A 17,051-nucleotide genomic window follows, 5' to 3' on the forward strand; every position below is an offset into this window, starting at 1 on the left:
GTTAGAGTTGACTGAGGCACCAAGAGCAGGTTTTTACTGGACCTGTGTAAATAACCATATTGCCATAAGAATATTTGCAAATAGTTTTCTAATTCTGGAGGAATCAAGTAGAAAGAAAAAGCAAACATTTCCATCTTAGTTTACAAAAGTATACCAAATTGTTACAAACTGTAGATAGTTTAACAGAGAAAATTTTCTCTCTTTTTTTTTTTTCATTTTTTTGAGAAAGGGTTGCGTTCTGTTGCACAGGCTGGAGTGCAGTGGTACAAACACAGCTCCCTGCAACTTCTGCCTCTCGACTCAGCCTCCCAAGTAGCTGGGACCACAGGCGTGCACCACCATGCCCAGCTAATTTTTTTTTTTTTTTATTTTTTTGTAGAGACAGGGTTTTGCGACGTTGCCCAGGGTGGTCTTGAACTCCTGGGCTCAAGCAATCTTCCCACCTTGGCCTTCCAAAGTGAACCACCACACCCCATCAGAAAATTTTCTTATATGTGGCAAATAAAACATTTAAGTAAAAAACAAAGTTTTTATTTTGTGAATTTTCTTTTTAGAATCCCAGTCTCCTATATTTCCCAGGTTGGTCTTGAATTCCTGAACTCAAGGGATCATCCTGTCTCGGCCTCCCAAACTTCTGGGATTACAGGTGTGAGCCACCGTGCCCAGCCCAAGAACAAATAAAGTTTTAAATAAAGTTCAAAAATACATTAACTTTATCAGTTATTTAGTCTCATGTAATTAATTTTTTTCTGCTTGATCTTTTTTTTTTTTTTTTTTTTTTTGAAATGGAGTTTCACTCTTGTTGCCCAAGCTGGAGTGCAGTGGCCCGATCTCAGCTCACTGCAAGCTCCGCCTCCCGGGTTTACGCCATTCTCCTGCCTCAGCCTCCCGAGTAGCTGGGACTACAGGCGCCCATCACCTCGCCCGGCTAGTTTTTTGTATTTTTTAGTAAAGACGGGGTTTCACCATGTTAGCCAGGATGGTCTCCATCTCCTGACCTCGTGATCTGCCCATCTCAGCCTCCCAAAGTGCTGGGATTACAGGCTTGAGCCACCGCGCCCGGCCGTTCTGCTTGATCTTGATGATCAGTTGCATGAACCCATCAGTTTCTGTTAGAGTTTTGAAAAACAATTATTCAGTTCATTGATGTGAAAGTTATTAGAAATCTATATTCAACAGTACTTGTTAGAATCTTTTTTTTTTTTTTTGAGACGGAGTCTCGCTCTGTCGCCCAGGCTGGAGCTCAGTGGCCGGATCTCGGCTCACTGCAAGCTGCGCCTCCCAGGTTTACACCATTCTCCCGCCTCAGCCTCCCAAGTAGCTGGGACTACAGGCGCCCGCCACCTCGCCCGGCTAGTTCTTTGTACTTTTTAGTAGAGATGGGGTTTCACCGTGTTAGCCAGGATGGTCTCGATCTCCTGACCTCGTGATCCGCCCGTCTCGGCCTCCCAAAGTGCTGGGATTACAGGCGTGAGCCACCGCGCCCGGCTAGAATCTTTTTAATGAATCTGATTCCAGATGCCTTTAGAGAAGAATCAGCACTGTAGACGAAAAAACTTAGAAGAGCGATGACTAAAATCTGATGAAAGTTCAATAACTGACAAGAAAGTTCAGATATTTCTATTATATACAGCATTTTAAGATAACAACCAGAATCATGACTGATAGCATCACACCAGGACCATCAGACCTCTATAAATTTTATATGATCTTCAGAACATGTAAACATTAACATCAATAACATATCTATATAAGTGTAAACATATAACATTAACATCAGTATCATATCTATATAAGTGTAAACAGCAATTAGTATTATTTTATTATTTGACATTGCTTTTCATATAATCTAACATATCAAATAAGCCTAATGAGAGACACATTCTTTGAGGCTCTCCAGGGGCCTCACTGGTAAATCTCAAAGTCAATTTCAGGTTAAAAAGACTTAAATTAGAATTTGATTAGTTTGTTCAACAGCAACAGATAAATTAAAACAGAATTCGATTTGGGGGAAATTTGTCAAAGATGTTAAAAGGCTCAAAACATTTGTTCAAAACAGGATCACGGGTCACTATGAAATAACAGTCACTCATTTAGGGGCACATGTTCTCAGGACCTCCTGAGTGCTGTGTCACAGGCCAAAAATAAATTCTAAAAAAAAGAAAAGAAAAAGGGAAAAAAGAAAATAGTCACTCATTTAACCAGAGTGATAGTCAACAGACTTCAACAGCAATACAGAAAGTTACATGGACTTAAAAACATAACCTTTCCAAAGCTCAGTTTTCCTAAGCAATCAGAAACCTAATTAATAGGCCAGGCATGTCGGCTCACATCTGGAATCCCAGCACTTTGGGAGGCCGAGGCAGGCGGATCACTTGAGGCCAGGAGTTCAAGAACAGCCTGAGCAACATGGTAAAACCCCATCTCTATTAAAAGGACAAAATGTTAGCTGTGCACAGTGGCCTGCGCCTGTGGTCCCAGCTACTCCGAGGCAGGAGAATTGCTTGAACCTGGGAGATGGAAGTTGCAGTGAACCGAGATAGCACCATTACACTCTAGCCTGGGTGACAGAGAGAGACTCTGTTTCAAAACAAAACAAAACAAAACCCTAGGATCAACAGAAAGGAATGCCAAAGTTAACATAAAGGATTGTGGAGAGCCAAGTTCTTATTTGCAGAGGAAGCCTTCAGGTACTAGGCTTCAGAGAGAATAGGTTGTAACATGTTTCTCTCTTTTTTTTTTTTTTCTTCAGATGGAGTCTCGCTCTGTTACACAGGCCGTAGCGCAGTGGCGCGATCTCAGCTCACTGCCACCTCCACCTCCCAGGTTCAAGCAATTCTCCTGTCTCAACCTCCTGAGTAGCTGTGAATACAGGCACCTGCCACCGCACCCGGCTAATTTTTGTGTTTTTAGTAGAGACAGGGTGTCACCATATTGGTCAGGCTGGTCTCGAACTCCTGACCTCAAGTGATCTACCCGCCTCGGCCTCCCAAAGTGCTAAGATTACAGTTGTGGGCCGGGCGCGGTGGCTCAAGCCTGTAATCCCAGCACTTTGGGAGGCCGAGATGGGCGGATCACGAGGTCAGGAGATCGAGAACATCCTGGCTAACACGGTGAAACCCCGTCTCTACTAAGAAATACAAAAAATAGCCGGGCGAGGTGGCAGCGCCTGTAGTCCCAGCTACTCGGGAGGCTGAGGCCGGAGAATGGCGTGAACCCGGGAGGCGGAGCTTGCAGTGAGCTGAGATCCGGCCACTGCACTCCAGCCTGGGCTACAGAGCGAGACTCCGTCTCAAAAAAAAAAAAAAAAAAAAAAAAAAAAAAAAAAAAAAAAGATTACAGTTGTGAGCCACCGTGCCCGGCCGTAACGTTTCTCATCAGACTTCAAGTCTGTGTTGATGTTGACGCCAGAGAGGTATAATGAGGCATGTCTGACTCCCACTCCCTGTCGTGCCCTGAAACCATCTCTCAGGTTAAATTTTGAAAGAGCCCTGGCTGAGGAGGAAGTCCATTCAGATGGCTGCGGGGACACGGGGGCTTAGGATTTTACTTTTGGTTTACAAGTCCTATAAGATAAAACTGCATAAATTTTAAGGAACAAGTCCTATGCCTGATGTATGGACCATATAAAAAGTTCACCAAACTGTCCAGTGCCATAACCAGAGACATTCGAACGACAAATCAGGGTGAGAAGACGATATTTCCACACTGTAGACAGCTTTTCCCAAGACATCAGAATAAGTCTTCATAGCACAATGAGACTCTTACCCCCTGAATGTCTACATTTTTCCCTTGACAGACCCTGACCCCCAAATCCTTTAATTCACCTAGTGCTCCCTTTTATAGAGTTGGCACTCTGCTTTAATTCAACCCAGTCCTAAAATGCTGCTCAAAGACACAGTCTTTTGATTTGTTTAGCTGGTGGCCCCCAGGCTTAGGATCTTGGTTCAAAACTATTGTACAAACTAAATTTATTATACTATTGCTAATTATAGCTGGGTGTGGTGGCTCATGCCTGTAATCCCAGCACTTTGGGATGCCAAAGCAGGCAGATCACTTGAGGTCAGGAGTTTGAGACCAGCCTGGCCAACATGTTGAAACCCCATCTCTACTAAAAAGACAAAAATTAGCAGGGCATGGTGGTGGGTCCCTGCAATCCTAGCTACTCGGGAGGCTGAGACAGGAGAATCGCTTGAACTGAGAGGTGGAGGTTGCAGTGAGCAACCTCGCTCACTGCACTGGCTGGATCACAGCACTGCACTCCAGCCTGGGCGACAGAGCGAGACTCCAGAAAACATAAACAAAAACAAAAACTTAATAAATACAGTTAAGAAACTACCTTAAAATGCAAAATCTCCGTTTTTATAGACTGATTATTTAAAAGGTAAAGAAAAACAGATCAACATGTTAAGAAAACCTATCTCAGAGAGGAGCAGACTCGCCCTGCTTCAGTGCACCCTTGACATTAATGTTCAATTTTTAGAAAAACTGATAAACGATTTCTTTTCCATCCCAACCTGTCTCATCATATATAAAACTTCCTTCCCAAGGTTCATCCTTCATAAACCCTCAGCAACTTGCCTAGACATTCCATCACTTTTTACCCCCGCCTTAGCCATATAAATTTTCATTTTTATATTGGACTCCATTTCAAGTACTAACCAAGCCCAACCCTGTTTAACTTCTGAGATTAGACAAGATTTGGCACATTCTGGGTGGTATGGCCATACACTATTTTTTATATTAAAACAACCAATCATTTTATGTTAGGATAAAAACGTATTGTCACTCAGACCACACAAAATTTTGTCATATAAAAATTATTTTTGCACATTTTGTATATAGAATTACATATACTAAGAACTTTTAATTTTCAGTAATCTTTATTTTTAGAAAAAACCTAGGAAGAAGTTTGGAATTGTTATATATTAACATCTCATGAATATATATTTTATAATCTTTAAAAATATTTTTAGAGAACAATTTTCCATGTGGAACAGGGCATTTTATTAACAGACCCAAATACCTTTTGTCTTTTATAAAACTTAAGGGCCAAGAACAAATTTGTATTTATGTTCAGCAATTTGTATCCATTGTTTTTTTAGTTAGAAATAATCCCAGCATTTAGTGAGTACCTATTACTTAATCTAACATAACATGACTTTAATATTTCATCTTCATCTTCATATGGTAAGAGCAAGTGAAAAAAATATTTCAAATTACATGAAAAGTTCACTTATAAACTTGTATCTCACATTTACCTCATTTATTCATTTTAACAATTATACCTAGATTACTTATGAAAACTGACATATTGAACAAAGCCAGTCGGCCGGGAGTGGTGGCTCACGTCTGTAATCCCAGCACTTAGGGAGGCTGAGAAGGGCAGATCACTTGAGGTCAGGAGTTCAAGACCAGCCTGGCCAACACAGCGAAGCCCCATCTCTACTAAAAATACAAAAATTATCCAAGCATGGGGGCGCATGCCTAGAGTCCCAGCTACTTGGGAGGCTGAGACAGGAGAATCTCTTGAACCTGGGAGGCAGAGGTTGCAGTGAGCCGAGATAGCACCACTGCACTCCAGTCTGGGCGACGGAGGGAGACTCTGCTCTAAATAAATAAATAAATAAATAAATAAAGCTAGTCATCATTTCGAGTTATTTTCCTATTAAAACATTTTTATAGCCTGTAAATGTCAGGTGTTCACCTGAGCAAAAACCTTAAATATATGAGTATTTTGTCAATAACTCAGAAAATACAGCTGTTTTATTACACCCACAATATTAAATTAGTCTTACTTATCAAATAATTACACATAAGAGACCATTCTGTTTTTAGGTTAGGTTTATGTTTCATAACCTTAAAACATCTAACAGAAACAAATATAGAACCAGTAAACCGGACCAAAAATGAGTGACAATTTTGAAAACATTTACCATTTTATTTTACCAACAATTTTAAAACCAACTTATTTTTCAAAGATTTAATTGAAGTTGCATGAACTAAATGCATTTTAGTTAATTACTGTATATTTATACGAGCACCTATTTAAGCCAATCTGAATAGGATTCTTTAAATAATTGTTTGCCAACGATTCCAGATTATACCATGTAGACACATTTAACATAACACATGTACATATGTATGAATACACCCAAACACGGATACGTACATAAACAAAGATAGCTTTCATTTTAGAATTCTGATTATGGGACAGTAAAACATACAAACTCACCAATTTATAAAAGACGTTGGACCTAATTTCTGACAAAATGGAAGAAGGCTAAACTTTATTTAAGATTTTTCTCCTCAATAGGTAATCTTATGAAGGTGGTGACCCAAATTTCGGGTAAAGCAGTTTGAGTCAGTTACCAACATGTTGAATTAGACAAAGAATTGTTAACGGTAAAATGTGACTGAATTATGTGAGGAGGCCCAAAAGATAAGAGGTATTCTCATAAGCTTTGTATAGTGTTCTCTTGGTCTCAATTCCTCATCCTTGAAGATAAGAGTGTTGTCTTTCCTTTTACTATAGGAAGGAGATCTTTTACATGGAATTTCATCTTTTGCTTTTAAGAAACACTACAAAGGTCAGTGATTTTATTTGTATCTGATGTTTTTCAACTGTCTTTATTTTAATAGTCAGTATGCCAGAGTAGCTGAGGCGTTTTGGGAAAAGAGTTTTGCTTAAAGAAGGATAAAGAGGAAGAGGTAAAGGAAGGAGAGGGGAAGGCTTTGGAGAAGAAAATCTCAGCTAGCTTTAGACAGTATTTTGCAGTGAGGCAGTCTTTGAGTCTTGAATGTGTTCTGGAGCCTCAAGATACCGAGACAGGAGTCCCATATGGACTGTATTATTTTAGTTCACTTTGAGGAAAACAGACTGCATGAATGATCCCCATAATGTTGGCACATATTACCAGCTGGCGTCCCAGAAAGAGGGAGCTATGTTGGCATGCCTTTGAACTTTGAGAGCCCGTGTGTGAACAAATTAATCTAGGTGATTTGGTTTAATGCCTAATACACAAAAGCCAAATTAAACTCTAAGCATGCAAATGATTCTGAAAATAAAGTGCAAACTTATCAGGAAGCATGAGAAGCCTTCTCTAACAGAAAAATCTCTGTAACCAGGCCTCATAACCAGGAGGGAGAAAATCCCTCTTAAACGGGCGGTCTCTGGCTGGGTATAGTGGCTCACGCCTGTAATCCAAGCATTTTGGGAGGCCAAGGCGGGCAGGTCACTTGAGCTCAAGAGTTCAAGACCAGCCCGCCTAACGGGGTGAAACCCCATGTCTACTAAAAAATACAAAAATTAGCCAGGCGTAGTGGTGCACGCCTATAATCCCAGTTACTCGGGAGGACGATGCACGAGAATCACTTGAGCCTGGGAGGTGAAGGTTGCAGCGAGCCCAGATCACACCACTGCACTGCAGCCTGGGCGACAGAGCAAAACACTGTCTCAAAAAAAGAAGAAAAGAGAAAAGAAAAGAGAAAAAAGACAAGACAAGAAAAGAAAGGAAAAGAAAAGAAAAGAGGAGGTTTCATAACCAGGAGAGAGAGAAAGACCCTTCCTAACAAATTCCCAAATAAAACTGAACTCAACCCCCCAGAAAATGGCAGTTTGATCCAAGGGAGACTCACCAGGGGTGAAAGAGGCAACCAAAAAAGCCAAAGGCTCAAGGGGGCCAAGTGTGCAGACCTCACGCCATAGCTCCAGAGGTCATTGATGTCTCCAAGGTGAGTCAGCTTTGGACCCCACTTGTGACACCACAAATGTCAAAGTCAAAACCTATGGAGATGAATCTCTTTTTTTAATTACAATATTAAGGATGTTATATTATGGTTTTGGTTTTTGTGTTTTAAGACAGGGTCTCACTCTGTCACCCACCCTGGAGTGCAGTGGCACAATCTCGGCTCGCTGCAACCTCTGCCTCCCCGACTCAGCCTCTGGAATAGCTGGGATTACAGACATGCAACACCACATCCAGCTAATTTTTTACATTTTTTATACAGACAGGATTTCACCATGTTGCCCAGGCTGGTCACGAACCCCTGGCCTCAAGCGATCCACTGGCCTCAGCCTCCCAAACGGCTGGGATTACAGGCGTGAGCCACCACGCCTGGCCATGAATCTATAAACATTTTATTTGAGAATAATAGAATTGCAATCTGAAGCATACAAACAAACTGGCTGGTCTTTGGTATGTCCAAAGAACAAAGAGAAAGTTGAGAGTTTTATTAGAAACAGAAATGTTACCTATATTTTTTAAAGCAAGTCCATTGGCACCAGAGAAGCTTTCGGGAGCTGGAAGCTCTGATTGGTGAGTGCAGACAATAGGTAAAACAAGCCTTAGAGTCACTGCAGGTTGTTTCAGCAGTTACTACATAAAAGTGTTCTTAGGGTGGCAGTAGGCCATTTCAGCCACCAGCCTTGAGGAAAATTCAGTTCTTGGAGCAGGTGCAATGTGCCCTGAGTGCTTTCTCCCTTGGCCACTCAACTCTGAAAATGTCAAAAATGACTCAAACAGGTTGGTTTCAGTGGCATACGCCTGAAATCCCAGCACTTTGGGAGGCCAAGGCAGGCAGATGGCTTGAGGTCAGGAGTTCGAGGCCAGCCTGGTCAACATAACAAAATCCTGTCTCTAGTAAAAATACAAAATTAGTCCAGTGTGAGGCACATGACTGTAGTCCCAGCTACTCGGGAAGCTGAGGCAGGACAAGCACTTCAACCCAGAAAGCTGAGATTTCAGTGAGCCGAGATCACGCACTGCACTCCAGCCTGGGTGACACAGCAAGACTTCATCTCAAAAAAAAAAAAAAAGAATGACTCACTTCACATAATCAACTTTCACAATGGTTAAAGCAGAGTCCTGCTTAGTAATGCACAAAAATTCTCCTTTGTGATCCATTCATTTTACTGCTGTTGACTTTATTGCTTATGCTTTCAGACAGACACTCTCCTTTGACCAAACTTGACTCAGGCTCCTGAGTCCTGTTTCTGACTAGGTCCTAACCTCAGGCTCTGTCTTTCATCCACAGACTCTGCCCATTTAGCCTGTTTCAGCAAAAATCCTGTCAAGTCAGTTTAGCCAGAATCCCCCTGCCCCTGAGGTTTCCTCCAAGTAATTTCCCATCTTCTGACCGCCCGCTCCTACTCCTTGACTACAAATCCCCACTTGTCCTTGGTGGACAAGTTAAAGTCGATCCCAATATCATTCTCCCACCACAAGATCCCATTGCAGTGGTCCCTGTACATATCACAATAGTCCCCCCTCTGTGTAAAATCGTCCTTACGATCTTTCATTTTATTTTATTTTCAGAGACAAAGTCTCACTCTGTCACTCAGGCTGGAGTGCAGTGACCCAATCCTAGCTCACTGCAGCCTCAAACTCCAGATTCCAAGCAATCTTCCTGCCCCAGCCTCCCGACTAGCTGGGACTACAGGTATGTACCACCAAATCCAGCTATTTTTTTTTAATTCCCTGCAGATGCAGGAACTTGATGTGCCCAGTGGATTTTTGTATTTTTTGTAGAGTCGGGGTTTTTCCATGTTGCCCAGGCTGGTCTTGAACTCCTGGGCTCAACCAATCCTCTTGCCTCGGGCTCCCAAAGTGCTGGGATTACAGGCATCAGTCACTGCAGCTGACCCTTCCTTTTTTTTTTTTTTTTTTTTTTGAGACGGAGTCTCGCTCTGCCGCCCAGGCTGGAGTGCAGTGGCCGGATCTCAGCTCACTGCAAGCTCCGCCTCCCGGGTTCACGCCATTCTCCTGCCTCAGCCTCCCGAGTAGCTGGGACTACAGGCGCCGCCACCTCGCCCGGCTAGTTTTTTTTTTTTTTGTATTTTTAAAGTAGAGACGGGGTTTCACCGTGTCAGCCAGGATGGTCTCGATCTCCTGACCTCGTGATCCGCCCGTCTCGGCCTCCCAAAGTGCTGGGATTACAGGCTTGAGCCACCGCGCCCGGCCTAGCTGGCCCTTCCTTACAGTCTTTAATAAGTGCAATAAATACTTGTTTCCTTTAACATTTCCCTGTGTCTTCAATCTCCTGAAGTCTTACATGCCTGACATTGTCTTTACTCCACTCCACACAAAAATTCCTTTCTTTGGTCGGATCCAGTGGCTTACGCCTGCATTCCCAGCACATTGGGAGGCCGAAGCCGGCAGATAACCTGTCAGGAGTTCAAGACCAGCCTGGCCAACATGGCAAACCCAATCTCTACTAAAAGTACAAAAATCAGCCGGATGTGGTGGTGTGCGCCTGTAGCCCCAGCTACTCAGGAGGCTGAGCCAGGAGATTTACTTGATCCCAGGAGGCAGAGGTTGCAATGAGCCGAGGTCATGCCACTGTACTCCAGCCTGGGTGACAAGGAGACTCTGTCTCAAAAAAAAAAAAAAATTTCTTTCAACACCTTGGAGTTAATTACACACCATTGTATCCTTGCCTCCAGTGTGGTGTTTGAGAGATCCAATGTCAGTTTAATTACTTTTCCTCTGTAAGTAACCTGCTATTTCTCTCTGATCGTTTTAAAATATTTTTTCCTTGTCTTCCACAGTTTTATATGTCCCTGTTCCTGTGTGTGTACTATAATACCTTAAAATCTTAAGTCATTTTTTAAAATCTGAGAAATTCTCATTGATTACTTATTTAAGTACATTCTCCTTTTTAATAACTATGTTCTCTTCTTATAAGGCTACTATTAGATGCGTTTTGACATTTATTCTTCTGCCCTCCATATTAATTAACTTTTCTTTCATTTACTTCTCTATCCATTACTGATTACTTTTATGAATTTTTTAGGCTTATTTCCTCAACTCAGTAATAGCTTTTTCAACTTTATCAGTTTTAATATCCAACCTATACCACTGAATTATTTATTTGAGCAGTTAATGTTTTCATATTCAATCTATCCAATAGGCTTTCTTTTTATTTATTTATTTATTTGAGGCAGAGTCTTGCTCTGTCACCCAGGCTGGAATGCAGTGGCGTGATCTTGGCTCACTGAACCTCTGCCTCCCGAGTCCAAGCAATTCTCCTGCTTCAGCCTCTTAAGTAGCTGGAACCACAAGCATGTGACACCATACCAGGCTAATTTTTGTATTTTTAGTACAGACGGGGTTGCACCTTGTTGGCCAGGCTGATCTCGAACTCCTGACCTCAGATGATCCACCTGCCTTAGCCTCCCAAAGTGCTGGGATTACAGGCATGAGCCACCGCACCTAGCCTTTTTTTATTTATTTTTAGATGGAGTTTCACTCTTCTTGCCTAGGCTGGAATGCAATGATGTGATCTCGGCTCACTGCAACCTCCACCTCCCAGGTTCAAGTGATTCTCCTGCCCCAGCCTCCTGAGTAGCTGGGGTTACAGGCCTGCACCACCATGACCGACTAATTTTATATTTTTAGTAGAGATGGGATTTCGCCATGTTGGCCAGGCTGGTCTTAAACTTCTGACCTCAGGTGATCCTCCCGCCACAGCCTTCCAAAGTGCTTGGATTACAGGCATGAGCCACCCTGCCTGGCCTATCCGATAGTTTTTCTATATAACCCTTTCTTTCTGGGAAGATGTGTAAGCCCAGACACTCCATGTGAGTTTCAGTGTTTCTGGATTGATAGGTTGTTGGATATGGAGCCTTTAGAGCTGAGCTGAGACAATTCTTTCCAGTCCCTAGACTATGAGCCCCCAGAGACGCTTACAGGATTTCTGTTTTACAGTGTGAAGGGAGTCTACAGGTGAATGATATTGGTTTTAACTGTCTAGCTCAGAGGGCAGAGGGAGAGGTAGGAAAGGAATGCTCAGTTACTGGCCAGCTTTGATGAGTCTGCACTTTTTCTAGGAGCTTTCCAAGCCCCCTATTCCTTAATGTTATCACGCCACTTTGGGCTAACACTGGGCCAGCCCTGCCAAGAGTCTGCCCTATTGTGTTTACAGAACAGGTAATAAGCCTTCCAGAAAACAATTCTCCTGCTTCAAGGAGAAAAAAAGAATGCAACTTAGAAAGCTCCACCTGGGCTGATCCTCCATCTGTGGCCTCTGACCTTTTCCCACTCTAAGCTATCTCATCCTTCAGTAGGGCCAAACATCAAGGGTTTTGTTACTGGGAACTGTTCTGAACTCCAACCACTTCCCACCTCTTCTGTGGCATCTGCAGGGTTGGGTTTGGGAAGGAAGCCAGCAGCTATTGCTGGTTCACCATCTTCTTCTGGAACCAGATATGCTTGTACATTTTGAAAGTAATGTGAAGTCATTACTGACAACAACTAAAATATATATACCACTTAACCACATGACAGGCACTATTCTAAGTTTTTTACATGTATTTACCCATTTAATCATAGCAATCAAATGAGTTAGATAATGTGGTTATCCCCAGTTCACTCTTAAGTAGCCTGAGACACAGAAAGGTTATATGACTTACACAAGGTCACACAGCTTACTAAGTCGAGAAGCCAGAAACTGAACCCAAGCTGTCTGGTTCCAGAGCCTGTACTCTAAAATACTAGCGTTAACTGGGCACAGTGACTCACTCCTGTAATCCCACCCCTTTGGGAGGCAGAGGTGGGAGGAAAAATGAAGACAAGAGTTCAAGATCAGCCTGTGCAACATAGGAAAACACTCTCTCTACCAAAATCATTTTTTTTTTAAATTAGCCAGGCTTGGTGGTGCACGCCTGTAATCCCAGCTACATGGGAGGCTGAGGCAGGAGGATCACTTGAGCTGAGGAGGTTGGGGCTACAGTGAGCCATGATTGTGCTATGGAGCTCTAGCCTGGGCAACAGAGTGAGGCCCTGTCTAAAATAAAACCAAATGAAATGCTAGTGCTTTTAGCCATTCTACCATTCTATCATTCATTAGTGTTGGTATCCATTCCTTGAACAGCAAAAGAACTTCTCTTTTTTTTTCCTGTCCCTCCTCCCATCTCCCATGTTTATAATACTGGGAATTTTATTTCAACACTATAATTTTTTTAAGTTTACAAACAAAAGTTTACACTGTTTAATAAATTTTACTATTTTTCTTCTCACAATTGCTTATTGAAATCACCTTCCTCTTAAATTTACTTTTCTCTTCTCACAGGACTGTATACCAATAATGATTTCTGAAGGGTATATGTGTCATTAATTTTCTGAACTATCTTTTCCCTCATTCTGGATTATCCTGGCTGTATATAGATATCTAGGTTCAACTTTTTTCATTTGTTTTGTTTTGTTTTTCTGAGGCAGTGCCTGGCTCTGTCACCCAGACTGGAATGCAGTAGCACCATCTCGGCTCATGGCAATCTCCACCTCCTGGACTCAGTGATTCTCCTGCCTCAGCCTCCCAAGTAGCTGGGACTGCAGGCACGTGGCACCACACCTGGTTACTTGCATTTTTTGTAGAGATGGATTTCGCCTTGTTGGCCAGGCTGGTCTCAAAACTCCTGAGCTCAAGCAATCCTCCCGTCTCGGCCTCCCAAAGTGCGGGGACTACAGGCGTGAGCCACTGCACCTGGTCCAAACTTATTTTTAATCAGCTCCTTGAAAAACTTTTCCATTGCATTCTCTCTTCTGTCTCTCTAGGACCTTTCAGGATTTTATCTTTATCCTAGAAATTTACTCTGAGGGTGTGTATGTGTGTGCGTGGGCAGGTGTGTGTACACATGTGTGTTAATCAGACTCAGAACTAGGTGGCTCTTTTCGGTTTGAAGATTCATGTCTTTTGTTCAGTTCAGAAAATTCGAGAACATTATTTCTTCAAGTACTGCCTTCTCTCCAGTCTTTCTATTGTTTTGTTGTTTTTGTCATTACTTTTTTTTTTTTTTTTTTTTTCATTTCTGAGACTGAGTTTTGCTGTGACACCCAGGTTGGAGTGCAGTGGCAGAACCTCAGCTCACTCCAACCTCCACCTCCTGGGTTCAAGTGATTCTTCTGCCTCAGACTCCCAAGTAGCTGGGATTTCAGGCGCCTACCACCACACCGGGGTAATTTTTGAATTTTTAGTAGAGACAGGGTTTCATCATGTTGGACAGGCTGGTCTCCAACTCCTGACCTCAGGTGATCTGCCTGCCTCAGCCTCCCAAAGTAGTGGCGTGAGCCACGGCGCCTGGCCCAGTCTTTCTATTCTCTAACTCTGGGACTTCTATTGGATGAAGAGTGAAACTTCTGGGATCTATTCTCCATTTCCTTTATTATTTTCATTTCCTATTTTCTATTTCATAATACTTTTCTGCTATACAGTGAAGTAGTGCCATGCCTGAACACATTTTTTCATTGGGTTGTTCCAGTTTCTCTTATTGATATGCAAAAGATTTGCTGTATATTAGAGATGGTTACTTTTAGTTTATTGTGGATGCTTCACCATTTTCCCCAAAATTTGCCTTTTTAAACAGTGTTTATGGTGTTTTTTGAATTAGATGATACTTTAGCTTTTACATCTTTATGTCAGATTCATTGTTTATGGCCTTGGTGTAATGTCAGGAAGTGCCTATGCCAACTCAAGATGTCTTACACTGTAATATTTTCCTAAATTTTCATTTAGTTCTTTGTGACTTCGCATTTTCACATTTAAGTCTCTGAATTTTTAGAATTTATTATTTTATATGGTTCAAAGTAAGGATTTCATCTTTATTTTTTCAAATGGTTAGACACTTATCAACAATCCTTTATTATACAACCCATCTGTTGCCCACTGTTCGGAAATGCATGCTGAAGTTTGTATATAAATTAGTCTGTTTCTTGACTTTCTATTTTCACTAATAAATCTGTTTCTATGTGTATTCATTTTTTTATTGTTGCTGTAACAAATTGTCAACAGCTAAGACAACACTGGGAGCGTTGGCTCATGCCTGTAATCCCAGCACTTTGGGAGGCTGAAATGGGCGGATAGCTTGAGGTCAGGAGTTTGAGATTAGCCTGGCCAACATGGCAAAACCCCTTCTCTACTAAAAATACAAAAATTAGCCAGGTGTGGTGGCACGTGCCTGAAATCCCAGATACTCGGGAAGCTAAGACAGGAGAATCGCTTGAACACGAGAGGCAGAGGTTGCAGTGAGCCGAGATCACCCCACTGAGCTCCAGCTTGGGCGACACAAGTGAGACTCCATCTCAAAAAATATTTGTATTGCTAAGACAGTTTTTGAAAAAGAAGAATAAGGTGGGAAGAATGGCTCTTTCATATTTGAATACTTCTTATACAGCCACAGGAATCAAGATAGTGTAATATTGGGAGAAGAGTAGACACATAGATCACTGTAACAAAACAGAGAACCTAGAAATAGCCTTACACTGATTTTTTAGAAAGAAACAAAAAGAAGGAAGGATCATCTACTTAACAAATGGTGCTGGAGGAGTTGCATAACCATAGGCAAAAAAAAACCAAAAAGACCTAATCTTCATGCCTTTATATAAAAAAGTAACTCAAGTGGATCATATATTTAGATTTAAAATATAAAACTAAAAAAAAAAAACTTTTACAAGAAACCATAGGAGAAACGTCTGAGATCTAGGGCATACTGAATGGTTCAAAAAGCATGATCCATAAGGGAAAAAAATACATTAGATTTCATCCAATTTAAAACTTTGGCTCTGCAAGAAGTCTTATTAAAAGGATAAAAAAATAGGGTATGACCTGGGAGAAAATGTTTGCAAACCATATATCCAACAAAGGACTCACATCCAGAATATATAATGGATGTGTATAGTACTCTCAAACCTCAACCGTAGGCTAAGCATGGTGGCTCACGCTTGTAATCCCAGCACTTTGAAAGGTCAAGATGGACGGAGGACAGATCCCTTGAGGCCAGGAGTTTGAGACCAGCCTGGGCAACATGGCAAAAACCCATCTCTACTAAAAATACAAAAATTAAACAGCATGATGATGCCTGCCTGTAATCCCAGCTACTCTGGAGGCTGAGGCACGAGAATCGCTTGAACCTGGGAGGCGGAGGTTGGAGTGAGCCAAGATCATGCCACTGCACTCCAACCTGGGTAACAGAATGAAACTCTGTCTCAAGAAAAATAATAATAATTATAAAAAACCCAACAGTTAAAAAACAAATTAGTCAACTGGAAAATCATGAAAAGATATGAACACACATTTCACTGAAGAGGAAATAAGCAAATAAGCACATGAAAAGATGTTCAACACTAATTTGCTTCACTAGATACAAATTAAGACCACGATGAGGTATCACTACACACTTATTACAATAGCTAAAATAAAAGACATTGTGACAACACCAAATGGTGACAAGGATGCAGAGAAACTGGACATCTCATTAAGTGCTGCTGGGAAGGTAAAATCTTACAGCCACTCTGGAAAGCAGTTTGGTAGTTTCTGATAAAACTAAACATGCAATGACCACACAATTCAATAATTACACATCAGAGAAATCAAAGTTTATGCCCATCTAGAAACTTGTACATAACTGTTCGTAGCAGCTTTACCTGTAATAGCCAATAGCTGGAAATAATCAATATGTCCTACAATAAGTGAATGATCAAACTGTGGTACCTCCATATCATAGAATACTACTCAATAATAAAAATGAACTATTGGCCAGGCGCAGTGGCTCACCCTGTTATCCCAGCACTTTGGGAAGTCGAGGCAGGTGAATCACGACGTCAGGAGTTCGAGACCAGCCTTGCCAGTATGTTGAAACTGTGTCTCTAGTAATAATACAAAAATATCCAAGGCGTAGTGGTGCACACCTGTAGTCACAGCTACTCGGGAGGCTGAGGCAAGAAAATCGCTTGAATCCGGGAGGCAAAGAGTTGCAGTGAGCTTAGACACTGCACTCCAGCCTGGGCAACTGAGTGAGACTCTGTCTCAACAACAACAACAATGAACTATTGACAAACAAATATCAATATCTTGGAGGAATCTCCACGGAATTATGCTGAGTGAAATAAGCCCCTAAAACATTATATACTGTAAGATTTCATTTGTACAGCATTGTAGAAAAGACAAAATTGTAGAAATTTGATTGTCAAGGATTAGGGATGGTGAATGGCAAGAGAGTGGATATTACTAAAAAATGAGTAACACAAAGGATAGCATTGTGGTGATGGAAATGGTCT

Source organism: Macaca mulatta, chromosome X (assembly GCF_049350105.2).
Source record: "Macaca mulatta isolate MMU2019108-1 chromosome X, T2T-MMU8v2.0, whole genome shotgun sequence".
NCBI classification, from domain to species: Eukaryota; Metazoa; Chordata; class Mammalia; order Primates; family Cercopithecidae; genus Macaca; species Macaca mulatta.